The sequence below is a fragment of the Peromyscus leucopus genome, chromosome 6 (genome assembly GCF_004664715.2).
Source record: "Peromyscus leucopus breed LL Stock chromosome 6, UCI_PerLeu_2.1, whole genome shotgun sequence".
In the NCBI taxonomy this organism is placed as follows: domain Eukaryota; kingdom Metazoa; phylum Chordata; class Mammalia; order Rodentia; family Cricetidae; genus Peromyscus; species Peromyscus leucopus.
In genome coordinates, this window is record NC_051068.1 from 923,329 (window position 1) to 944,537 (window position 21,209).

At 36.6% G+C, this 21,209-nt stretch overlaps 1 pseudogene; it reads right to left on the bottom strand.

Moving 5' to 3' along the window:
- Positions 1 to 354: 354 nt before the first annotated feature.
- LOC114686252 lies at positions 355 to 20,856 on the bottom strand (annotated as a pseudogene).
- Between the last annotated feature and the right edge of the window lie 353 nt (positions 20,857 to 21,209).

The window sequence follows — 21,209 nt, forward strand, 5'->3', positions numbered from 1 at the left end:
TGCAGGAGATGGTTTATACACCAAATAGTCCTCTGTCTCTATTTGTGACTTTGAGAAATCATTTGCTTTCAAAGTTGTTAACCTTTCTGGATATCAAATACTAATCACATATGAATACCTGGACATACTTATTTATTAACCAAATGAAATCAGGCAAAGTCTCTCAATTCTTGAAATTTCCATAATGTTTTCTTTTTTTAATGAAAGGTTCTATGTTTTATTACAGGACAAACTAATCTCCCAACTTAAACATGACCAAGTCTCCAGGTTAAAAATGTTGAACTCCATTTGGTAGTTCATGATCGATGACCCACAATTCAGAATAAACTCTCAGTCTTGCCATTGTGTGAATCCTTACAAACCAAGCTTTGTTCTCCTCCAGTGTCTCCTCTTGGAGTTGTATATGATTGAAAATTGTAACCAGTTTTCATCCAAATCCACTGAGGAATAGGACAATTTTGCTTTTGTTTCTTGGCCAGGGATTGCTTGATTCTGAAAGTCTTGTGAGAAGATATGGTGAGAAGCCAAGTCAGGTGTCTCCCATAATGTTTTCTATTATCAAGTCATTTTCATGTTGGTCTGTGACAATTTAAGTTTTCCTATTTCATTTGACAAATAATTATTTAGATTTGGTATGCAAAAATCAATTTAAATTCAGTTGGATGTTTATTGCATAATAGACTAGCCAAATGTCACCCAGCTTTTTAAAATATATTTAATGAGTATTGTCATCCAGGTAATTAATATAGTATCTTAATCAAGTCAGAAAATTGTGTGCGCACAACCGTTTTTTTTAAAACATGGAATATGGCAAGTAAACAAGTCTCCATAAACTTAATTTAAATAAATTTTAACCATTTAGATGGTAATAAACCCCTGGATCTGCTTTAAGACATCTAACCACTTCTCTATCATCTCATCATCAGGAGCTGTATTGCACCATCACTTCCTCTGTGGAGAGCAGACCTGGTACAGGGCAGGGATCATCTATTTTAAATTAGCCCAGAACAACCTGGATTCAAAGCCAAGGAATGATATTTACAACTCAAATGGGTATGTATGGAATACTTCAGTCTCCAATTTTTTTTCTTTCATCAACAATGTAGAACAACTACTTCCTACTTTCCAGAATTGGCAAGCATGTACTGAAAGAAAATACATGTAATGGGCACAACACAGAGTGGGGCAGTGGGTAGTGTGCTTCTTATTGTTATTATAATTATTATATGAACTGGGTATGGTAGCACAATTCATTAATCCCCTCACCCCAGAGGGAGAAGTTGGTGGATCTCTATGCCAGAGAGGCCAAAGTGATCCATGTAGTGAATTGTAAGCCAGCCAGGACTATGCAGTAAGACCCCATCTCAAAACCTAAACTAAATCTAATTATATAGAGTTGAAACAAAATAAAGTATTATTATTATTTTATTATTATTATTATTACTATTATTATTACTATTATTATTATTGGTAGTAGTAGTAGCAGTAGTAGTAGTTTTAGCATTTCAGGAGTCCAGCTCTCAGAACTGCTACCCATGGTGACTCAGAGAAAGACTTCTTAAGAGCAGGGATAGAGCCAGGCAGTGGTGGCACACACCTTTAATCCCAGTGCTAGGGAGGCAGAGGCAGGTAGAGCTCTATGAGTTCAAGGCCAGCCTGGTCTTGTAAGTTCTAGGAAAGGTGCAAAAACTACACAGAGAAACCCTGTCTTGAAAAACCAAAAAAAAAGAAAAAAGAAAAAAGAAAAAAATTAAGAAAAGAGCGGGGGATAGAAAGATTTCTTACCTATAATCTACTTCTTTTGTTCCAATTCTGTAGTTCTAATTCTTTAGTTACAATTCTCTCTATTCAAAGTCTTTGGTTCCAATTCTCTCTAGTTCCAGTTCTCTTTAGTTCCAATTTTCTCTCACACTTCTCTTATGCTTCTTCTTCATCTCTCACACTTTTTTCTCTACCCATTCAGCTATATCCCTCACTCAGCACACACATAAACTCACACACTCAGTACTCACTCTACTCCCCTCATGGCCAAACTATGGACAAGTATATGTTACATTTTCAGGGTCCAACCCATTCTCATAACACATGATAAGTCTCACAGTTTCTCTCAGGCCAGTAAGGTATGCTGACTGGCTAGTGAGTAACATTTGGCAGTGTATATAGTTCTAAGTTGGCCAGGGTTCTCAGACAGAAAATGATATTGAAATTCAGGACTTAACAATGAACAGTTAGTTGGCTGAAACTTGGGGTTGCGAGTACTTGCAAAAAGTCCATTATTGCAGAGGGTTATGTCTTAATGATGTCAGCACGACTTTGATCTAGCAGACTTGGGAATTTGTTCTTGAGTATTTTCTGCAGGGGCAGATAGTTTGTTGGAATTTGTTCTGATATCTAAAATTAGGTGTCTTTGTGACTGAGAATATTGTTACTTTCCTGTGTCAGTTATGAAAAATATTCCACTATTATCAAAATTATACAGTGTAAGCAGAAATCATCTTCCTAACCATCCACAGCTAAATGAGTGCTCAAAAGATGTAAAACACACTACCAGTGGGCTGAGGAAGGAAGTCCACAGCTGTTCTTTTTAGGTATTGTGGTGGCACATGAGGAAGTTACAGACAAAAATCAACTGATTTCCACAGCCTGTGACTCTGCAGACTTTGTCTAGTGGAGCTTCCCATCAGAGTTATTCATCTGGTAGGTCAACCTGTTGAATACTAGTTGCCACCTGCTGCATACTCCCATGGCCCTCAGCAAGTAGTAGTAGTAGTAGTAGTAGTAGTAGTAGTAGTAGTAGTAGTATTGAGGTACTAGGGATTGAATCAGGGGCATGTAAGTGCTAGACAAGTGCTCTATCACTGGGCTAGATTCTCATCCAATTAAATAATAACTGCTCTACAATGTTTAAAGTAGATTTTTCAGTGTGTGCCTGTGTATTGCATTACATTTATTATTTATTAGTTACTGTATTAGCTGCTTAGTAAGTATTAATTTCTTGTTTAATATGACTTTTGGCAAATCTTTATACTCATAAACCCATAGAGAGTTTCTGAATGCAAGTAAGTAATTTGATGGTGTTTTAGAGGTTGGATTATAATTTTCACAAAGTAAAACATAATTAGTATTCCTTTCTTCCCCTCCAAGGTATCAGTGAACTATTTTTGTTTCTAATTTTATATACTATTATTCCTGATCTATATCCACTGATAGTAGAAAATGCCTTACTGCATGAGTCACCATATTGCCCAGCATCCCTCTCTGAATTGCCATGGTGCCCAGCACCTTGCTTTGAATCACTTTGCTCCAAAGAGCCTTTATGGATCTGGGGAGTTACTTCTCACTTTTTTTTTTAATGAATAAAGCAGAATAATTTCCCAATCTCTCTCTCTCTCTCTCTCTCTCTCTCTCTCTCTCTCTCTCTCTCTCTCTCTCTCTCTCTCACACACACACACACACACACACACACACACACACACACCCCTAGCATTTGATTACTTTCTGAGGAGTGAGGAGAAAAACAGTGCAGTCCCTTCTGAACTATAAAGCCGGAAAATAAAATAGGAAAAGAGATCATTGGATTTTGCAATCTCTAAAAATAGAATTAAAAAACTGGGGGAGGGGAGGCAATGTCAAATGAATTACCTACTTTATAGCCAATATTTTGTCTGTTTTGGAGAAATACTAGAAATAAACTGCTCACTGGTTTTACTTCCTAATGAAATTAATATTTTAAGCTATTGACATATCAAAAATTAATGGCATTTTGAGTTAATTGGACTGTTCCTACAATTGGAAGCAGCTACTCTAGGCTGAAAGGGTTTTGGAAACAAGTAGCTAAAAATAAAGGATTCCGTTTTGCCTTCTGGAATCACAGGGTGGAAGCACTATGTGACTGAAAGGCTCCAGGAAGGGAAATGGCATACATACCAATAAGTAGTACAAACTGGCTGTCATTTGGTGCAGAGGGATGTGTGTTCTGCGCAGCCATGGTTCATGTTCACAACTGGGTGCAGAAAGGTGAGGTTGCTAGCCGAGATGTAGAAATTCTTTAAAGTTTTTAAAAATGTGTTTATTCATTCATTTTTTAATTTATTGGCTTTTTTCTTGTAATTTGTTTTGATCATATTCTTTCCTCTATTTTTACTTTTCCAAGGTGGCTCAAGGGTAACATCACTTACTGTCAAGGCTGATGACCTGTTTTTAATGTCCAGGTTTCAATAGTGGAAGGAGAGAATCAATTCTTGAAGGCTGTCCTCTAACCTCCACACAGGCTACAGCACATGCATGTGTACAAGCCCCCCCACCACCACCAAATAAATTGCTGTTTAGTTTTTTAAAAGAGAATCCAAATATATAAGCTACTCAGTGTGCATCTAGATTAGCCCTCCATTTCTTCTTTCAACTAACTTGTGTTCACCCAGGGTCTCTGGCGTACCAGAGATTATATAGTTGGAGATTATGGTAGAAAAGAAGACTCAGGTATAAAGGAAGAAAGGAAGCTGACATGGTTAGGAAGGAATACACAGAGAATATTAGATTTAGGAAAACAGTCTGTGGAACACAAATATGGTATAGCTGACTCTTTGGTGATCCTGGTTTTCCCTGCTAAAACCAAAGTATGTACCACCGGAGTAATGCTAAGAATTCAGGGATCAACCTGATGTACAGGTTGGTCAAAACATCACATTCTAATAAATAAGGCATACAGTTAGCATTGCCAATTAAAAGTGAATAAGCATAGAAACATGTGGAAAGGCAGAAGTCACTGAGCTGGAGATTATATCCTCTTATTGCACAGTTCTCCATCAACTCTCTTATCAACTGAATTGGAAAGTCAATACCAGTCAGTCCTATGGGGAAGAGAGAACACTGCACAGGAATGCACTTTTCAAATGACCTTGTCACAGCTCATATTTCTGCTCTCTTCCAAGTTTAAAATTGATATTTAAGAGCAAAGGTCCACAGGGCTATCTATTTTGAGCAGTCACAAGATTTTTCAAGCTCTCTTTTGTAGGACAAATTGGCTTCGGAGCAATGTTTGTGTTATAAAAGAGGAGAAAGAGACATAAAACCATGACAAGGGACAAACAGCTGACAATAATTCCCATCATGGTTAAAATAGGTATTCATAAAAAACAGGGAAAAAAGGTAAAGTTCTCTGTTGCTTTTTTTCCCACTCTTTCCCTCTTTCTGTAAATCAATAGTGACTCTAGGGACCTATTAGTTTGTCAGTCCCATCACTGAATTAAATGCAGGAAACGCCCCTTCCCACACAACAAAAGCAGGAACAGAATCAGTATTCTGGCTATGTTCCTGGCATTTGGCTTGATAAGCTGCGTGGGAAGTTACTTGTCAAAGCCCTTTGATAATGGAAATGGCTCTCTTCACATTACAAAGATATTGCTTATCTACTATAGTTTGAGGAGCTGCAAAAATTCTTCCACATTTCCTATTTATATTCTAATTTTTCACATGTGGTTTAGGCATGTGACATTTTATTTCTGGCTTTCTTGCCAAAATATCTCCAAGGATGTGTGAGTTGATATTATAATTTTCTTTGAAGAATAAGTCAAAATGTGGCTGCCTGCAACTTTGGGAGACTGTCTAAAACTTCTGAGTTTTTGGTTGTGACTGTTGGACATTTATTCCAAAGTTCAGAGATGGGACAATAAATCTTAGCTGCTTACCATGACCCAGATCAAGACTTTTCCAGTTTGCAGGCTTCTATGAAAGCAGTCTGGTCACATACATGGATTGAAAGGACATCTCTTTGTTTATTGAAAGCAAAGCATCAATAAGAAACAAGTGCAGTCAATATTTTAAAAAGCAAAATCAAAGAAATTGTCCCATAAACAAGACTTTCTACTGGGTATCTTATCTTTTCTGGAATGTTCTGTTCCTTTAAAGAGGGGCTTTTGGTTTCTGTTCTAAATGAGCAGGAAAGTACATTATTTGAAGGGATACAATTTAAGTTGGTGCATCCTAGAGTATGTTTGAACAAATTGCTACTGTTTCATTATGTCTTGAGCTATGAATAGCATTCACAAAAATTAAAATCTAGGCAAATATAACATGGAAATAAATGTTCCTTTAAAAACAAGTCATACTTGTACCTACTTCTTTTCTATGTGAAAAGATGAATGTGTTAGGCACCACCAAAATAGCTATATATGAATAGATGATAAGTAACTCAATACATTATTTATCACCTCATGGAGTTCTTAAACATAACCTATGCACAAGATGAGGACACAGAAGCCCAGATTGAAACTGAGTAAGCATTCCAAAGTTGTGTAGCATCTCAATGGTGGACCATTGATAGAATCCAAGTTCCACTGAAAACAAAGACCATGAATGAAATCATGATGCTGATGTCTTTAGGCACATATTGGAAGCTTACAGCAAAACTTGCTAGTGAGACAAATACAAGCATAGCTCAGCAACCCAGGGTTCCACTAGGCTTCGGACATGCACATGCCCCCTACTCTAATAATGCACTTGGCAATCTCAGATCACTATCTGCTTGTATTGGACATACACATCTTCCCCAAAAATGCATTTAGCACTAATAGCAACCTAGGATCTGTTCCTGCATCAAACTGCATTATTATTGTCATCAGCATCATTATTGTTCTCTGAATAATCAATAATGTTTCTCCTCCCTTCAACAACTGTCAAACTTAAAAGATATTCTATTCGGTTTTCCTCTAGCTATATCCAGGTATGAAGGTAAGTTTTTCTGTGTCTGTGCAATTAGGCAAATTGTGTCTATCAAATGAATTTTTAGGGGAAATCTCCTTTTTACCATCTCACACCTATGCATAATTTGGTATACATACAACTGAAACACGATGTATCATGGGAAAGTAACTATGTAAAGAGCAAAACCACACATAATCCAAGCCTGCCAATCAAAAGAGAGAAGGCCTGTGCCACAACCATTAGCAATCAAACTCCTCCTCTTGAACCTCATAAAAAAGCAGCTCCAAGCAATAATCATGGCCTTGACTATTCCCATTCATGTGGTCTGTTGTCATGCTTGATGATGCATTTCTTTCTGATCTTTACTATTACTCTATTTTGAATAGTTTCCTTGCTACATTGCAATTTATGTGAGCCTCTGTTTTAAATTTTTATTAAAAAAATGAACCAGGAAACACCTTGCCCAGAGCCTAACCACATATAATACTAGCATTATCCTGCATATGATTATATTTTTAAATAGAATATTATAAAGGCAAATTCTGGTAGTGCTTTTAAATTGTTAACATCAGGATTTAAAAATGTTTGATACAATATACATACTTACATGTAATTTTAATACATATAGATAGTGGTTCTCAATCCTTCTAATGCTATGACCCTTTAATACAGTTCCTCATGTTGCAGTTAACCCCAACCATAAAATTACTTCATTGCAACTTCATAGCTGTAATTTTGCTACTATTATGAATCAAATGTAAATATATGATATGCAGGAAAACTGATATGTGAACCCTGTGAAGAGGTCGTTCAACTCTTCACGACCAGCAGGTGTCACAAACAATAGGATGCGGACTGCTGATTTAGATAAAACTTCTGCTCCTTCATAAACTGTCCTCAGTGCATCTTTTCTTTCACAGAGACAAGTTTACAGTTACATTTTTAAATATGTATACTTTAAAAAATATACATATATGTCCATAACTAATTGCAGCCTTTTGTCAATACATTTAATGTTGTTTATATCAATGCACTATGTAGAGATCTTGTTTTGCAACTTGCTCATAAAATTTTTATTACACCATATATTTCTGAGATATATTAATAAATACTGTTTTAAATATAAAGTCCAATTTTTAATTTATTCATTACTAATCTATGGCAAAATACTCCACTAATTTTTTGATGTTCTTTTGATTGTGTATGATGTGTTCATGTATGTGTGTGTACCTTTGTGTATCTGAGTTCAGTCATGCTTATGCCACATATGGAGGTCAGGGGATAATTTTGGATGTCTGTCCTTGCCCTTTACTATGTTTGAGTCATGGTGTCTCTGTTATTCTCTGCTGTATATGCCTACATGGATTATCCTGTCTGCCTCCCATCTTCTTACAGAGACAATAGAATTGCATACATAGGCTGTCTTTAAACATACACATTCAGCTTTATATGCCTTCTTGATTCAAACTCAGCTCCTTACACTAGCAGCAAGCTCTTTACTGATTGAGCCATCTCCCTAGCTCTTTTGGTATTCTTATTTATACCTTTTTTCTTGTATTTCCCCTTGATTATAATATTACAGTGAACATCTAAGTACAGGTGTTTTTGTAGTCTTTGTGTTTCTCTAACACATACAACTTTGAAGCAGAATTGTTAATTCACAAAGTAAGCACATTGACAATGTTCCTGGGTACCACGAAAGGCTTTTCAAAGAACTACGAGCACTTGCACTACTGTTTTCACTTGACAACTGGATGGCTGTGATATCTTGTGCTTTGACTCTTTCTGTTCTGTCATAAGTGTCTAGAACAGATTGCTGGATCCCATGGCACTTGTATTTCCAAATTGTAACTGCCAACTGTTTTACTGAGTCATTGTATTTTGAATCCCCAATAGTCCTTACTCTTTCTTCTTTCCCAACTTTAAGTTCTCACCTACATTAGATATCTCAGTCTCCTTCATGTTGGAGGTTTAATAGATGCATAGTGCTACCAATTTACATTGAGAGAAAATGTCTTTTCCAATTGTAAATGACAGTATGCATGCAGCATGTTTTTACAACTTTGTTTTGCCTTATATTTTACAAAATGCCTTGAAATTTTTATCTTTTAATTTATGTGTAGGTGCACACATTCATCTCTCTGTGTGTGTATGTCACATGGTGTAGATACTTGCAATGTCTGGAAGAGAGCATAAAATCCCCTAGGATTCGAGTTGCAAGTAGTTATGAGCCACCATTATCAGTGTGGGTACCAAACTCAGGTCCTCTGTAAGAGCAACATGTACTCTTCATGTCTGAGCCATCTCTCCAGCTGCTGATTTGACTTTTTTCAAAGTAATTATAGGTTTGTATTCAATTTTAGGAATGACTAAAGCAGATCGAAATATCCCTTGCACAATTTCCTTTCATGGCAATCCATGGGACAACTAGATCCACTCTTCAGCCAGGTTTGAAAAGCTCCATCATCATGAGAATCTTTCACACTGACTTGTCTTGGCCATGTAGACTTCTTGATTACCATTAACTGGTTCTTCAGTCTTTTTTCTTTTGTCTTTTCAGGACTATTATATGGATGAACTGTATGATATGTAACTTTGGGGATGTGTTTTGTGTTGTCTAACTCCCTAGAGCTCACTCTAGGTATGCATGTGTATCTGTGGGTTATAGTGATATTTTATTTGTACTAAAATGTGATTTGTATGTTAATAAATAAAGTTGCCCAGGGATCAGAGCTATTAGAGCCATAGCAAAAGCTGGGTGGTGGTGGTGCACGCCTTTAATCCCAGCACTTGGTAGACAGAGCTAGGTAGATCTCTGTGTGTTCAAGGATACAGCCAGCATTGGAGACACGTCTGTAATCTCAATACCAACCATAGAAGACCTGGAGGTCTGTACAGACAGGCAGTGATGAAGCAGTCATGTGTTTGGGTTTACAACCGATGAGAAGGCAGAACAGAAAGTCTATATAAAGATAAAAACATAAGAAGTAGGTCTCTTGGCTGAAGAGGTTAGCTGCAGCAGATGGGTAAGGCTCTTAGCTCTGATCTCTTGGCTTTCTTCTTTGCATTGGTTCTGTGTTTCTTATTTAATAAGACGGTTGTTAACATCTACAGTGGGTCCTTCTATGGTATGGTGGATGTAATGCTGCCTTTTATTCCTTCATCCTTACAGGAAATCTCACATAGCTTTGGAGCTTTGATGAATGAATCTGCCATAAAAAATGTATGCATGTTTTATGTGACTATAATTCTTCTTTTCTCTGAGACATAAGAACCTAGGAACCCATTTGCTGGGGCTCATTGTAGTTGCAAGTTTAGATTTATAAGAAACTGTCAAAACAGTCTTCAGAATGGTTTCCAACTTACATCCCTAGGATCTCTGTATAAGTAACTCAGTTTCCAAGCAGACAGTATTTACTAAAATCTGCACTTGACACTTCAGATCCTGGGCTGGGTTTATAGTGGTGTCTCAGTTGTGGTTTTCATTTGCATTTCTGAAATGGGATATAGGTTGTGTATATGTGTGTTTTTGCATGTATATGCAGGTGTGAACATGGTGTAAATGTACAGGGACCAGAAGCATTGAGTGGTTTTCTCTGTTACAGTTCAAATTATTCCTTTGAAATGGGACCTTTCACTGAACCTCTTACCTCTAAGCCCTCAGTGCTGGGGTTATAGGAATGTTCAATCACATCCAATTTTTTATCAGGCTGCTTGGGATCAGGTCCCTATGCTTGGACAACAAAGGCCCTCATACACTTAGGCATTTTCCCAACCTAGAACATTTTTTAAATGCCTCACTATAAGCTGAGCATTTCCAATAGAATATGTCTCCTTAACTATATGAACTGTTAGCACTTTTACAATTGGGTTTTCTTAGTTTCTTATATATTCTGAATATGAATCTTCTGTGGAGTGTTAATATTTTCTCCTATTATGTCATGTCATCTTACCTTACTTACATCCTGTTAGATGGAATGAAAAGCTTAATATTGTCAATGTTCAATTTATCAGTTTTTCTTTGTTATAGATCATATCTTTGTTGTCAATTATTAGAACTCTCTAGCCAAAAATACCTTTTTTGTTTTTCCTTGTTTTACATTTAAATCTACAATGTATTTGTATATGGTTTGAGGTTTTTTTTTTTAACTATGGTATACCATAGTTGAAAATGCTATCTTTCATCTTTTGAGTTAGAAGAGACAAGTATATTTTCCAGAAGTCCACTGGGAATATTTATGTGACTTTTCTTTGTTCTGTATCTATGGGTCTGTAATTGCCATGCAACATTGATTACTGCAGATGAAAAATAAATCCTGAAATCAGGGTGATGTCCTAGTTGGATTTTTAGCAGCTAAACATCTAGAATTATCTTGGAAGAGGAATCTCGTGGAGAAAGTGTCCCCATCAAATTGCTTATAGCTGAGTATGTAGGGGCATTTTCTTTCTTAATGGATTAATGTGAGAGGATACAACTTGCTAGCTATTCAACATGTTTCCTGATTTTCAATATTGTTTAAACTATGTTTGTTGCTTACATTTCTAAATGACTTTCAGAATTAGATTGTCTAATTCATTTTTCAACCTATTTCTGTATCTTTGTGCAATAACATACAGAAGGTCAAACATAAGCATGTTTATTACAAGGATAAAGAGAAGTCTACTTTATGCTTATAACATGTGTGTTTGCTTCTCTGTTTACTGTAACTTTTCCCTAGCTCTTCCCATTGGGGTTATTTCCCACTTTACAGATGTTAAGTCTGTTTCCTTTCAGTGAACATCTATTTTTAAAACAATTTTGGTTTTTTTAGTGTCAGAGATATTTTAATTATTCTCAAAGTATAATTTAATAGGCATAGAACTTGCTGTTGATTGTTAATTTTAATTCACATCTTGAGGACAGTTTCCATGCTCTTCTCCAGATGTTTGTCTCAGGTATGAGATTTGGACTTGAACAGCACACCATCCCATCAGATCCTAGAAACCACAGAGTGATGTAAATAGGAAAAGTTTAACAGGAGGTGAACGGATTCACTATCTGAGTCAGGGCATTGGAATATGAAAGGAGTTGACAGTGAGTGGTGAACAAAATAAGAATAGAATGGTAAGATAATAAGCTGTTGCTGACATCTAGGCTGAGTAAGACCCTTAGGGTAAGGTATTTTCTCATCACTGGCCATGGGTGACTTCTCTAGAGGTCTAAGCCCCACCATTAACACTGATTCTTGAATGGACTCTTGTGGCTAGAATCACTATCCTTAACACATAGATGCTGCTAGGAAGAGTTAATGTGGTTAATTCTGCAGAGTGAGGCTCCTGGAGCCTCTGTGGCACTCTTCTGGACTCCTATTCACATAGATTTCCCCTGAGGATTTTAATGCCAGTGGCCATGTCAGAGGAGCAGCAGGCATCAGTTGGCTTCAGGAGCTGGGTTCTCCAGGGAGCTCTGACGGGCTTTGGCTCCAGAATATCTCTTGCTACTGCTGTACCCTTACATGTTTGCCACTGTCTTTAATTGTATTGGGATTATCTCATGGAAATATCCTGTTCTAACTGGGCATTTTTACCTGTGGATTATTATGAAGATGATTTCTTCTTAATCTGTACTGTCTAATTGAAGTAATGATTTTATACAATAATAGTGTTAGTTTAAATAGAGTTTTGACAATTAAGGGTTTTTAATAAATAAGCAATGGATTATGATAGAGGTTACTTTAGTTGGAAAATTAGTATAGGTAAAGGTAGGATATAGTGTTGCCCATCACCTGATAAAGCAGGGGCTGCAGAGGATAAAAAATAAGAACAAGGAAATCTCATGAAGCTAGGACTTATGAGTTCCTCTTGAGGAGCCATATAGACTGTGGTTTAGGTTAATGATTAAGGAAAATAATTGAGTCCCAGTAGTTAGCTCAAATTTTTTTCTGATATTGGGAAATGTATTCACAGGTTTTGGTGTGCATCATAGTTAAAACAAAGCTTTAAACAACCAACTTCATATAATTAGAAAACAAAGAATTGGATTTTAGTTAAGGTAATCAGGCAGGACTCTAGAATATGAAAAGTGAAACTAGTAACCTATTTTTAAAAACCCACAGTCTCTTTTCTATCATAAGGAAATATTCAAATAACCTAACTAGTGGAGTCCCACATATATTTAAGTAAATTTAATATCCCAATGGAAAAAAGTAAAAAACTAAATAAATAAAGTTCTGACCTTGCACTTGAACATTTAGATTAGGTCTTAGGTATAGGCTTATTTACACAGTAGTTTTCTGTGGGCAAAGTTTTTTTTTTCAGCTTGTTGCCAATAAATTCTGAGGCACTTCCTTTTGTACATCACAATTATAAGATGAAAGGCTTGCAAACTGCTGTCTAAAGAATTTTGAATACTTTGCAAAAACCAGCTTACTAACAAAATATGAAAGATGTTGTGTTGACATAATTGAAGCATTCTGAATCTTTGGGATGACAGGCATCATGCTGAAATATGTGCAGAGATTTACTGTTAAGAAGTCACAGTGAAGAGGCAATTCTTCAAATGTAAAACGGCTGTTTCAATTGAAAGGCTCAAGGGATAAATGTGCCCAGACACCAAGTTACAGGAGATATTGATAAAATGTCATTTCTCATTGCTAGAGTTTTCATATTTCCTTCATTTTTATCTGTATCTCTCTCTCTCTCTATATATATATATATATATGTTGTGTGTGTGTGTGTGTGTGTGTGTGTGTGTGCGCGCGCACGTGCGCGCGCAGGTGGGCAGATGCCTATGAAGACTCTAGAAAAGGGCATTTGAACCCCTGCATCTAGAGTTCCAGATGGTTCTGGGCAATTACATCATGAGGCTTAGACCCAAATTCAGGTCCTCTCTAAGAGCAGTACAGACTCTTAACTGCTGAGCCATCTCTCCAGACCCATTGTCACATATTTTAAAAAGAAGTGAATTTATTGTTGCCAAAACTATGAGATCAAAAATGTAACCACAAGCATTTATGAATGTTACTACATGGATGCATTCCTTATTTTGCCTTTGTGTGGACACTGTACAAACATCTATACGTTCTTATAAAAGCTGATAAGATGTTTATGTTGTTAAATGGCCATGGAACACAAGAGAAAACACGTTTCCTATCTCTGCTAGTAAGGAAGAAGCTGCATGTAACAAAAAGAGACAATCTCAGTCATAGTGTAATAGTCTTAGCCAATGCATTAGTCTCAATTAGTGATTTTTCTTTAAATTGTGATAGAAAGTTCAGTTCTGTAATTTTCTGACTCAACTCACCATCTTCTGCAAACTTGTAATCATATTTTATTATAGTGATATTTTATTTGTGCTGAAATGTGCTTTTATTTGTATGTTTATAAATAAAAGTGCCTGGGGGTCAGAGTTAATAAAAAGCCATTTAGCAGAAGTCTGGCAGTGGTAACACATGCCCTTAATCCCAATCACATGACAGGTAGGTCTGTGTGTGCTCAAGGACACCACCAGCATGGAGACATACGCCTTTAATCTCAATACCAACCAAAGAGACCTGGAGGTCTATATAGACAGGCAGTGACAAGGAGGTCATGTGGTTGGGTTTACAACCAATGAGAAGGCAAAACAGAAAGTCAATAAAAAGACAGACGCACAGGAAGTAGGCAGCTGCAGCGGGTGGTAAGAAGGCAGTCTGGGTTTCAGCTCTCAGCTACTGCTCTCTGATCTCTGGGCATTTTAACTCTGCATTTGGCTCTGTGTTTCTTATTTAATAAAACCGTTCAGAATTACATCTACATTTTATCTCTTCTCTTTGTCATGATGTGGCCTTCCCTGGGTGCACAGGTTTCCTTTCAAGAGAAAGCAACATACTGGGTTTAATGTTTAGCATTTATAACATGCATGTACAACTCTTGATAATTTCTGGCAACATATGAACTCTTAGACAATTTATAGATTTACTAAATATGTTTTAAATTTTGAAGTAACTGAAGCTGTTTTTTTTAATATTATACCTTAAGATGTACCTATGTTTATCCATAACACTTTCCAGTTTCTCTGCTACCTACTATTTCCTTCATGAAGATTAAATCATTTATTCATACCCTTCATTATATTTTTTCTATGACCACAATATTGCAATGGTTATACATAATCACATAATCACATATTTTCACGTGACCTGTGCCAGCATTCCCGCAAGTTTGTGTGTAGAGCTGTAGCTGCTGTCGGGCAGCACAAGTGAATCTTCAGTTAACCTGACATCAAATCACTCTTTGAAGTAGATTTAACACATTTTTCCCACAGAAAGTTTGAGTTCTGTTGCTCTACTCAGTAACTAATGTGCTATGTTTCCAGGGTGTAGGTCTTGCTCAGCTAGTCAGGATGAAGTGCCATGGTGATGGAAACTTAAAACTAATCGGCAACATATACACTCCTGTTTTCTGATCATTATGGTTTTCTCTTTTGGAATTTTTTTTTTTACTTACAACTTTTTTTTTGAGCTATTTTTTCTTTAATTGCTCTCTGATTTTGCAGAACTTTTCTTTTATTCTTTCAGGTTGTGACTTTTCCTTATATATTCTGTGGTATATTGATTCTAATTTAAGAGCTTATTTATTCATCCATTATTTATGAATTTATTTCACTTTTAGTGCTTTATGTGTATCCTTTCTATAAAGATCTCTGCAGCAGAAAAAAAATATTTCCATGTTTCACTTGAAGTCTCTATGCTTTTAAAATGTTCCATACTCCTAAAATAATGCACATCTGTTTTAATTGCTCCACTGCTTTTTTAATAGTCAAAATATGCAATCAGCTTAGATGTTGATCAACAGAAAAATAGAGGAATGAAACATGAAATATATGCAGTAAGTTGACCAGGCAGACCTTGCATCTGTGATCTTCCTACTTCAGGCTTTCCAGAAGCTTACATTATAGGCCTGTGCCTCCTGAAGAAGCAAAGATAAAGAACTAAATAACATTAATTAGCCTATCCATGCCATACTCTGAGGATTACTTCCTTGTTGTAGGCTGTGGATCTATGAACCTTCCTGGAACAAGCCACCATCAAAAGAACTGATGTGTTTGCACTGTGATGGACACATTTTGTATTATTAAATTTGTTCTTTGATAAATTTTTTCAGGTATATAAAGCATTTTGATCACACTCACCATAACACTTTCTTATCTCTATTCCACGTTTGTCAACTTCCTTTTCCTCCCTAATAATCCCTTTCTCACATTCCTGTTTATTTGTTTTGTTTTATGACCCATTAACCACTGCTGTCCTTGTGACTGTGGACTTGGCAATATCCTGGAGTGCAGTGGGATTACCAGTAAGTACACAATTGAAGTCAAGGACTCACCCTCCTCCAGAATCCATCAGTAACCAATAGACCAGCAGGGAGAGACTGGGTCAATAAGTCCTTTTTCTATCTATGACTGCTATTGACAAGCCCACTCTTGTGCTGGCCCTGTGCAGACAACCATAGCTGCAATGAGTTTGGGATTATAATAGCTGTGTCATGCCAGAAGATAAGATTTCAAAGGCTTATCCTTATCATCTAGCTCTTACATTCTGTATGCACAAATCTCCTACCATGCTACCAGAGCCTAAGGTAGGAGATAATAAGTGTTCTCTTTAGGGCTAAGCATTCAACTGTCCCTTATTCTCAGAATCTTGAATAGATTCAAGACTCTGTATTCACTGTTGTTCACTGCAAAGAGAACCAAGGAGTATCATTTATCTATGGGCATAAAAATAACCATCTGGAAGACAGCTTGACACTGTGTCTTCTCAGGTAAACAACAGCACTATGTTTCCCCCTAGGGCCATGGGCTTTTGGTTAGATTTATAATACAAGACATTAATTCCCTCCTATGGAGCAGGCCTCAAATCTAAGCAGAGGGTGGGTGATTGTCCACACAGTAGTCATGCCACTCTTGCACCAATGGTCATACCATGTCTAGAGGGTTGATATTGCTGCTCATAGGTTATGAGCAGCATGCATGAAACCTTCTGGCATTATGAAAGCTAGCCAGAACATTTTTCAGAGAGAATTGTTGGGACATGAACTTGTTATATAATCAAGAACAGCCATGAATGCCTGATCATCTGATATCCACCTTCCAAGTTCTGGTGTTGCAGGAAGATTCATACCAGGTTGGTGAAGTTCTGGGACTTTAACTCCAGGTTCCTGTATGGCAGGAGTGATAGGCTGAATGAAAATGGACCTTATACACTCATAGGGAATGGCAATATTGAAGGTGTGTGTGCCCTTGTTGGAGGAAATGTATCACTGGGGGATAGGCTTTAAGGCTTCACAAGCTGAAGACAAGCTTAGCAGTTCATTCTCTGTTCCTATTGTTACAGATCCATATTTAGAACTCTTGGCTCAGCAGCACTAGGTCTTCCTGAATGCCACCTTGTTTCCTACCATGAAGATAATGGCCTAACTTCTGAATTGTAAACCAGCCCCAATTAAATATTTTCCTTCATAAGAGTTGCTATGGTCATGGTGTCTCTTTTTAACAATAAAACCCTTATGAAGACACCAGTCAAACTCTCTACCAATTTAGCTATATACTTATCTCCTTTTTAGTCTTTTAATTAATTTGACGTTTAATAAGTGTGTATTAGAATCTATCCATAGATACAAATATATTCTACTATGACATTCATTAGATGTTTGTTTAAAGAATCAAAATAATCCTTTTATTCTACTCATGATTATTGACTCACTTTTATAAACAAGTATTCTTCATCCTGAAGGTAGAAAAGTCCACATTTCTGTTCTGTCTGCTAAAGAAGTAGACACAATTAAGAAAAGAAATCAAAGGCCAAGTGATGGTGGTACAGGAGTTTGATCCCAGCAACTGAGAGGCAGAGCCTGTCAAATAAAAAAGAAATCAATGTGGGTGAAAACTTATACATCATGATGATAAATAGATGAATAATCTTTTAATCAGATAACTTAAGAAGCCTCAAACTAGAACCATTTTCCTCATGGACTCCCAATGTTTATTACATGTTGCTTTAGACCACTGCGTGTATTTTTCTTCCATTGACTCACTGATAGTTCTCATTTCTAAGCTGAGCAAGTTCATTCCTCTCTATGTATTGTGGTGATCTTCACTTCTGGGAAGTCACCAGGTTTATGTTTAACTTAGTGTAAACACCTAATTGCATAGTGCCATTAAGGCCAGAATTCCTGAACTTAAAAGTTCCTGCCTTATCCTATGTAGGTGAGGCAACAGGGTCACCACCTGCCAGGCAGTACTTCTGCATTCTTCTTTGTCACTATTTTTTAATCCCTAGTTTAATATCCTTCCAGCTGAAACAATTTTGTCTTAAAATTTTCCTAGTATGAGTACAGTGATTATTCTCTTTGTTTTCTTTTGTATATAATATGCTTATTTCTTCCTCATACTGATAGATATTTTTCTGGATATAGAAATCTAGGCTTGATTTTTCTTTGCAAAAGAACATTTTTATTGATTTTTGGCTCACTGTTTTTACTTAATAACTTAAAGATATTTTTTACTTTCTTTGCATGACAGCTTCTGAAGGTAATTTACCAATTCTTTTTAAATTCTGTTTTCCAACTTCAAGATTTGCTTTATCTTTGGTCCCTGCCAGTCTGATAAAATATGCCTTTGGAATATTTTTTGTTATTTATTTTGTATAAGACCTACTGAGTTTTTGCAATCCATGTATCACCAACTTTGTGGGCTTCTAACCATTACTTACGCTGATAGCTGTCTGGCTCATTCCTTTCTGTTGGCTTCTGAGCTTGTCATCACATGTAAATTAAACTTGATGGTCTGCTTCAAGTCTTTGTAACTTAAAGTTGAATTTATTTTCTATGTGTTTTCATCAATATGATTTCTCATGATGAAGTTCACTGAAATTAAAATCTACTGGAGTTTTTTTTCTAGTACCTCCATTCTGTTATTAAGCCTAGCTAGCAAAATTTGATTTTCTGATTTTGTATCTTTACTTCTAAAGTCTATTCTATTCTATTCTATTTCTCTGTTATTACTTATTTGTGTTTTTCTTTCATTACAGTCATGGTTTCCTTTACCCATGTATATCTATATTTAGACAATTATTGTATTGTCAATTTCAATTTCAGTATACCTTGTTATAATGTTATTTTTTCTCCCTTAAAATTGGTTCATATATTTTTGTACATAATATAATTTTTGTTTTATTATTTATTCAAGACAGAAGTTTGTTCTCTTAGGTTGGTCTGGAATTATCTATGTACAACAGCCTGGTTTAGAATTCGCCATGCTATGCCTCAGCCTCCCTAATGCCAGAATTTTAGGTGTGTGCTACTAAGGTTGTCTATGCATGTATGAAGCAGTATAAATGATATACTGGGTGAACTGGAGGCATGAGGAAGAGAAGGAAGCAGTTCAAATGATTGTATAGTGATTGTTTTTGTTCTTGCATGAGAGTATGGACAGATACAGATGGTGAACTCTATATCCATAGAGGGTAGATTCTTAATTTTGTTGTCTGGAATGATACTATAAAAGTCAGGACAATTCGTCTCACACAAATGCAGTGTAGGGGTGGACATGATATTGGGGAAGAGGTTATATACATGTTTTAGGTGCCTCTTCTCTAGATAACCACTTCCCATAATTCTTGCTCACTCCCCATCATCTCTGATGCTGGCTCCCTTCCCTTATTCCTGTGGACAGAATGTTGGCAATATTTCTATGAGAATATCAAAACTCAAGGTTCTCCTCACTGATCTAAGTCCACCAGTGTGGGAAAATGTTTAAGTCTTAAGTGAATGTGTACTGTTAGCATACGCATGATCATGTCAAGAACAATGTCACAGACCCATGGGAATGACAGAGCCTTCCCTGAATCATGCTTAGGGGAATGTCAAGGCCTTCCCTTGGACTTAGAATAGATGTTGACTAAAGATTGATTTTTAACTAAATTTACCAGTCTGTACAGAAAGTATTGACCACAGTTTTCTCATTCTGGATGAGAACACTCCTCTACAGAGACCCCTACTGAGATTAGATGATCCCTTGGTTTGTTTGTGCTGTGTATAATAGCATTCAGTTTTGGGGTCATTACTGATGAGTTTCTACTTGGTTACATCTTGTCTGTACATGTGTCTATCATTTCTTCATTTCCAATCATGTCAGTCCCAAAGCCATGCAGGTCACAATATACAAGAACAGAAGACACAAGCTGAATTTTCCTATGTTTCCTCTGAGAATTTTTTCCCTAAAATCTACATACCTCCTCCAGAGGCCACAAAATGATATTTTTAGCATTTATCTCAGAATTTTTAGTCCCTATCAGTAGGACAATTGTTGGAAGGTGTCTTAGCCACTGTTCTATTGCTGTGAAGAGACATCATGACCAAGGCAACTCTTATAAAAGAAAGCATTTAATTAGTGACTTGATTACAGTTTCAAAGGCTTATTCTACTATCTTCATAGTGGGGAGTTTGGCATAGGCATGGCAGGCTTGGTGGTGGAGAAGCAGAGAGCTACATCCTGTTCCGTGTGCACAGAGAGAAAGCCTGGGCCTAACATGGGTTTTTGAAACCTTTAAGCTTGTCCCCAGTGATACACATTCTCTAATAAGGCCACACCTCCTAATCCTTTTAATCCTTTCAAACAGTTCCCCTCCCTTATGACTAAGCATTCAAACATATGAGCCTATGGAGACCATTCTTATTCAAACTACCACATTCTACTCTCTCATGCCCAAAGGCTTGTAGTTTTATTGTAATGTAAAAATGCATTCAGTCCAACTCCAAAAGTCCCCATAATCTTTCAGTTTCATCACTTCTTAAAAGTTCAAAGTCTCTTCTGAGACTCATGGCAATCATTTAACTATAACCCACTATAAAATAAAAATAAAAAGGAAGATTATATACTTCTAATATACAATGTTACAGAATATGCATTACCATCCCCAAAGGAAGAAACAGAGCATAGTGACAAAATACTGGACAAAAGCAAGATTGAAAACCAATTGGGCAAAGTCAAAACTTTCCATCTCCATGTCTGATGTGAAAGTGCTCTTTAGATCTCTAATTCCTTACAGCTTACTTGACTATGACATACTTCTTTCTCTTTGATTGGTTGCGTACACTGTTAACAGGTCCTTGACAGGTATTCCATGACTCCGGCATCATCTCTAACATTTTTGTGTCTCCAATACAATCCAGGTTTCACTTTCAAAGCTTCATGCAATGGCCTCTCTGGACCTCCATTGAGGGGGCTTCCCTGCCATACACCTGGCCTCAGTGGCTTTCATTAACCATGGAGGGAGACTACACAACCCTTTCTTGTATTCTTGACTCTAAAGCTATAACAAGGCCCAAACTGCCAAGTTCTACACCTTAATGGAACTGGAACATTATACCCTCCTTCAATTACACTTGCATCAAATTTCTGTTATTGATGGTTTCCTTCACTGCTTAAACTTTTCTTTAATTTCTTTTCACAGCTGGAAATCTTATCTGAGTATCATCTAGCACTTTGC